Source organism: Sturnus vulgaris, chromosome 27, assembly GCF_052056855.1.
Source record: "Sturnus vulgaris isolate bStuVul1 chromosome 27, bStuVul1.hap1, whole genome shotgun sequence".
In the NCBI taxonomy this organism is placed as follows: Eukaryota; Metazoa; Chordata; class Aves; order Passeriformes; family Sturnidae; genus Sturnus; species Sturnus vulgaris.
In genome coordinates, this window is record NC_142269.1 from 2,386,490 (window position 1) to 2,393,006 (window position 6,517).

The window sequence follows — 6,517 nt, forward strand, 5'->3', positions numbered from 1 at the left end:
TAACTGGAGTGGGAAATGCAACTGGACCTGGGAGGAGTCAGAAAGGTGAGGTAAGAGGTGCAAGGCTGGCTGCTGGAGGTAGATTATTTTTGTGATTAGACCATTTAGTCTGGTCAGAAAAAGCTGATAAGCTTTAGGGAAAACAAGCCCATCTCTGAATTTGAAATAGAAGCAGCAAATTGACAGATGGCTCAGGATAGCAGGAGCAATTCGGTGGGGCCAGCTAATCACTGGAGATAAGATCTGCAACACAGGCACATCCCAGCCCCTGCTGTGGCACCGTCCCTGTCCCTGCAGACATCCCTGCACGTGGGGAAATGTCACCACACTAAGGAGTGACCTCATGTCCCAAGGGACATGTGCAGCTCCAGCTGTGGCAGCAGTGCCTGGTTCAGCCCTTCTGCCAAGGAGGCTGAGCCAAACCACTGCCAACCTCAGCCCCTGATGGGAGCCTCAGGGAATATAAAAGCTCATGAGACACAATGTGCCTCTCCATCCCTTGGCAGGTGTTTTCCAGCCCCAAGGAAATACAGCTCATGTTACCCACAGGTACCAAAACCATCTTGTGAGAAGATGGCAAAATTAAATTCCTGAAGAAAAGGTTTGTAAGAGCATCAGGAGAGCCAATGCTAGAGCTGGATCTTCTCTTCAGTGGGGTATGTGTGCAAGCTTGGTAAAGAGATCCACTCCAAAGGGATCTCTGTATCCAGCTGTGCTGTGCATCCCTGCGTGTCACTGCAGAGCAGGGCTATCAGACACTCCTGGGACCCCTCCCACAGAGCACTGGACCTAACTGGGAAATGGCCTGGAAAGCACCACCCTGCTGTGGTTACACTGAGCAGCACCAGGCTGGCTACTATGGGCTCACAGGAGTTACCCAGAGAAGCTGCCCCTGCATCCCTGGCAGTGTCCCAGGCCAGGCTGGACAGGGCTTGGAGCAACCTGGGATAGTGGAAGATGTCCTTGCCCATGGCAGGGGGTTGCACTGAGTGGGCTTTAAGGTTCTCTCCCACCCACCCAGACCATCCTGGGATTCCCTGATTCTGTGACTCTGGCACAGGAGCTGCCAGGCAGGACTGAATGGTGAATTCCATCTTTCATGCCTCCATCCTGTCCCCACACTTTCCCCTGGTCTCCATTGACACAAGAGCCTTGGGAAGCTTTTGTTCAGATTACTGGGGAAGGTTTTAGGAAAATTCCTCTATGACATTCTTGAGAAAACTCTCCCCCTCACTGCTGCAGACAATCCCGTTTTCCCTCTTGGGGACTCGGGCTGGATTGACAGGAGCCGACATCCATCCTGTGGGTGCCTGCAGCTCCCGGGGCCTCTTTGTGTCAGGCTGCTTTAACAACAAACAGAGCACAGCCCCTGCAGCATCCCAGCCAGCCAGGGAGACAGGGCAGAGGAGAGGGACCAGCATGGCCAGCTCCTCATGCCTGGGTTACCCCATGGATGAAATGCAGATGAAAATTATTTTCACTTTTTTTTTTTTTTTTTTTTTTTTTTTTTTCCATTTTAAGATCACCCATATTGACAAAATGTGACTATGAGGCAGATTGACATCCAGATTTGACTTGGGAAACAGTTCAGCATTAACCTATTAAGCTAATGAACTCCAGTTATCCGGATTGGTTTGCCAAAATTAGACCCAGGAAATGGCTGTTTTTTCAGTGGGAAATAGAACATAAAAGATCTGCCCTGAAAATTTCCCAAAGCAGCTGATGTTGTCTAATTTCAATGGAATTCTTAACCTGACACTTTTCAGAGAGACTGACTGTCAGGGAACTGACCCTTGGAAAAATCAGGATAATGGCACATGTTATTGCTCACAGATTTTAAGATTTTCCTATGTAAGTGTTACATTGTGCATCCAGTCCAGGGTTAATAGTGCCCAGACAGAATCTGCCATAGTACATTTATGTATCAAACAGGGTTGTAAATAAATAGTAAATAAATTCAAAAGATTTTCAAAGCCAGAACTTTTAAGGCCAAAACTCAGAGATTTCTCTGAGATTTGGAATTGAGGGGGGATGCCATTTCAGTTGAGGGAACTGAGGCTCCTAACAGGTTCCTGATGCTGGGCAAAAGGAAGGAGTAGTGGCAGGATTATTGGAATTTGATTTGTGCCCTGTCTGGGGAAGGCAATGTAATTTCTTGTCCCTTCTGCCTCCTTGGCTCTGTTGGAGGAGACTCTTTGCTCCTGTTTCCTGAATTTCATTGATAAGGTCAAACAGGCAGAATCAGCAGGGAAAAGGCACGAGGAACTCAGTCCTACATGGAGAACTGAGTTGTGTTTAATCATTATTATGATAATATAACATTTAAAGTGCAGTGGAGGCATGGGGCTGCTAACAGAGCCATGTGGTGCCTGCACCAAAAATCCATCAAGGCCATTATTTCACCTCCAGCAGCCCCATGTGGCTGCCACCAGGGAAGGATGAAAGCATGAGGAAAACACACTTGCCCAGGATATTCTCCAAACCTCCAGACATTTGTGCCTCAAAGATCCCTCAGGTTGGGGGGTGCTGCAGTGTTCCTCACCACTGGGTATATTTTGTTTTTATTCCTATTCCTATTCCTATTCCTATTCCTATTCCTATTCCTATTCCTATTCCTATTCCTATTCCTATTCCTATTCCTATTCCTATTCCTATTCTTGCCATATTTCCCTGGCCCCATTACAGAAGGGAGGGAGGGAGGAAGTGAAATTGCTGACATGCTCCTTGACTCCTTCTTCCCTTGGCCTGGCCTTCTCCATCCTTTCCATATCCCTTTCCCTGGAATATTTATGCAGAAGGCAATGATTGTCTAAGCATTTGTGATTCTCACAGCCATAGATCAGTCAGATCAGTCTCAAAACTGACTGTGACAGTCATGCAGAAACATTCTTATTTTGGGAAGATGAATAGGAAGGTGCAATGTGTCTTTAAAAAGCTCCTTATCCAGGGAGACCTGGGTCCAGAACATCACCCAAGAGCCCGAGAAATTTGATAGATGAGTCTCCAACATTCTTGTCATGTCTCCCCTTCTCGTTTTGCCCCCTTCCCCAGGCTGGAAGTGCTGAGAGGCGTGCTGTGAGGTCTGCCTTGTGTCGGGGAGCCTGTCAGAGCTGGGACATGCAGCCCATGGCCTGCAGCTGGACTCACAGGAGTCTCCATCAAGCACTCATCCACACGTCTCTCCCGGGCGGAATGCCCTGGGGTTCGGCACTCCTTTGTTTTGAAAGCCACAGTTATTTGTATCAGCAAAGCAGGCTAAGAGTGCCCCAAAACGAGAGGGAGGGAGGAGAGAGAGAGGGAGGGGGCAGAGTTTCCGTGCCTGATGGAAGCACACTCAGAGAAACAGGAGAGACGCTTTACTGGGGTCTGATATGAGACAGAGCATCAGTGGTTTTGGAGTGAAGCCCAGGTGCCATGGCTGTGAGGGGGACACGGGCTGGTGCAGGCACAGCAAAGGAGACCCTTTGAGGATCCAGCTCTCCCTTGGGTGCTTCACAAGGCACAGGAGGGCAATGGGGAGCAGCAATGGGGTTTGAAAGCTGCTGCTGAATGCACATGGGGTCAGCTGATTGTGCGGTAGAGAAAATCCCCCAGTCGGGTTTCTGGGAGAGCAGGGAATACGAAATCCTTTTTCTCCAGTACATGCTACACAGGAATGACCTGGGGACATGAGAGACAGTGATAAGTGACTCTCTCCATCCCCTTTTATCCTGTTTACAATACAGAGGCTTTCCTTGAACAAAACCCTTTTTTTCCTCTCTATGCTCCTGGCTGTTGTGTCTAAATGAGCCAATTTGCTGAAGGACTCCTCCTGGAAGGACTTGAAGTCTAACAAGAATAGACACTGGGTTGCAGCATGTTGTTTCTGGCAAAAATCAATTTCTTCACAAAAGAACAGAAATCTGTTCTTGTATTTCAGTGCTTGCCATTTCATCAGGACTCCTGTGATACCTCTCACAGCCTTGGCCAGGAGGGAATCCCAGGGTCTATTTCTATTCAACCTATTTCCAGAAGTGTTTGAAAATGGATCTAATGGCTCAGGGAAGGGGGAGCAAAGGATGGGGAGTGAATGTGTTTGTTACTGCTGCAGTTAATGGTTTTGTTGATATGCTGTTTATCCTTGGGCTGATGTGATTTCTGGGGCTCGAGTTGCTGTTTGACATCCAGGGGATAATCTCTTGCCAGAGGCCAGGCTGGCTTCGTGGCAGGGCAGGGCAGACTAAGTTTGATGCATCATCTGAGGCACAAGAGATGGACCCACAGGGACAGAATCTCTCATTAATTAAAGATGTGTTGTTGTTTCCTTCTTTTATATCTCTGTGGTGCTCAGGGATGTGTTCTCCTGTGACAAGGCTGCATTCTTCAGGTGCTCACCCTGAACTGCAAATGAGCAACAACAGAAAAAACCCAACACTTCGGAGACTGTTCCAGCCTCCGGGTTTCCCAATTTGCCTACTCTCACATCAGGAGGTCTCTGCCTTCAGCTTCCCCACCTCTGAAAATAATTTCTCACTTTTCCTCCAACATTTGTCAGCCTTCAGTAGCCTGAATTTTTGCTGTACAGTTATTTTGGTTTTGCCTAGGTCAAGTGCAGGACAAGGCTGAGGTTGCTGAAGGAAGTTTAGGATTTAAATCAGTGTATTTTATTCAATAGTATTAGAGTGTTTTATCTGGATGGACCCAGTTTAAGACATTACTCTTGTTGATAAGCAGGTTTCCCTTCACACCATAAGTGGGAAGGGCAGCACAAACCCAGAAAAGGTTGAGAATCAGCTCAACATTGCGGGGAATTTAAAGCCTGAGGAACAAGTATAAAATGGCAACATTAAACAGAGGGAAGAAACAGTGGAGCAGGAGAGAGCTGAGTGCTCGTCTGGACCATGAGAACAGAGGCTACAGACTTTTAAATTATTGATCTTGTGGTATAGAGTTTAATGCTTTACAGAATACAAGCCTTTCTAATTTTCCCAATCAAGCTCTTATTAGCATGATGTTAGATTTGTTGGCATGTTGTTAGATTTTTCTTTAAACCACAGTGACCAGACAGAGTTATGGTCCTAATTTGAGGTTTTTAATCAATCAGTGTTTGTAGCTGTGCCTCTGATGTCCTGCTGCCCTGACTAACTGGGCTATACCTCCCCACCACGTTGGGTTTTTTTATAATTCACCTTCTCCTTGCTTTTCCCATGAAGTAAAAGGTGACAGGAATTCATATGGCCCAGCAGACTCTGACCATAAAGACATTGGATGTTGTAGCCCAGTACATACAAGGAAGAGTTGTAGCTTCACCTGTGGTGGATTATCTGGTCCAAACAATGAAGAGTAAAGTGAAAACCAGTCTCTCATCCAGCCCCAGAGCAAAGCTCTGTGAGGTAGGGCAGGAACCTGCAGCTCCACCATGAACGGGTGACATCCTGCTGGAGTGTATCTCTAAGCATGGAGAAAAAACAGGATTATTAAGAAAGTAAAACTATTTGCAGGGTGGACACTCTAAACTGACCGTGATCCTGTGTGAACAAACCTGTGAAGTGCAGGCAGTTCCCTGGCATTGAAACACTGAATGGGACAGCAACAGTGCAGAACAGGTGTGATGAGGATGAAAGAGCAGGAAAAGCTGTTTTAGGAGGAATGCCTGGATGTAGGGTTCATCCTCCGAGGAAGGAGCACCTCAAGAATGCAGCCTTGTCACAGGAGAACACATCCCTGAGCACCACACAGATTTAAAAGAGGAAAACAACAACACATCTTTAATTAATGAGAGATTCTGTCCCTGTGGGTCCATCTCTTGTGCCTCAGATGATGCATCAAACTTAGTCTGCCCTGCCCTGCCACGCAGCCAGCCTGGCCTCTGGCAAGAGATTATCCCCTGGATGTCAAACCAGCTCAGGATGCAGCTCAGGATCTGCATCTGCAGGTGTTGGTCACCTGGACTCCTAGAGGTGACCTGGCCTCTGGAGGTCCCACCTGCAGAGCTGTGTGCAGCCCCTCCTGAAGCATGTGGAGCTGCTCCAAGGCTGGAGCCCCTCTGCTCTGGGGCCAGGCTGGGAGAGCTGGGGGTGCTCACCTGGAGAGAAGAAGCTCCAGGGAGAGCTCAGAGCCCCTTGCAAGGCCTAAAGGGGCTCCAGGAGAGCTGGAGAGGGACTGGGGACAATGGATGGAGGGACAGGACACAGGGAATGGTTCCCACTGCCAGGGGGCAGGGATGGATGGGATACTGAGGAGAAATTGTTCCCTGGCACAGGGTGCCCCGAGCAGCAGTGGCTGCCCCTGGATCCCTGGCAGTGTCCAAGGCCAGGCTGAGCAGGGCTGGAGCAGCCTGGGACAGTGGAAGGTGTCCCTGCCAACGGCAGGGCGCAGTGGCGCTGTACCATAAATCCATTCCATACTCCCGTGCTGGGGACGCAGTTCCGCGAGCCCAGGCGGCTGTCACAGCTGACACCGTTTCCGCTGCCCGTGCCGGGAGGCTGCAGCCGCTATTTCCGACGAGACAGCCATGAACGATGGGTGAGGGAAGCGC

At 48.8% G+C, this 6,517-nt stretch overlaps 1 long non-coding RNA gene across 1 annotated transcript; it reads right to left on the reverse strand.

Annotated features, from left to right (window-relative positions):
• Nucleotides 1–4,908: 4,908 nt before the first annotated feature.
• Nucleotides 4,909–6,510, reverse strand: LOC148221040 (uncharacterized). The gene is made up of 3 exons (XR_015808561.1): nucleotides 6,369–6,510; nucleotides 5,522–5,703; nucleotides 4,909–5,430 (listed from the first exon to the last, which is right to left on the reverse strand). It is a non-coding gene; the product is annotated as an uncharacterized LOC148221040 (long non-coding RNA).
• Between the last annotated feature and the right edge of the window lie 7 nt (nucleotides 6,511–6,517).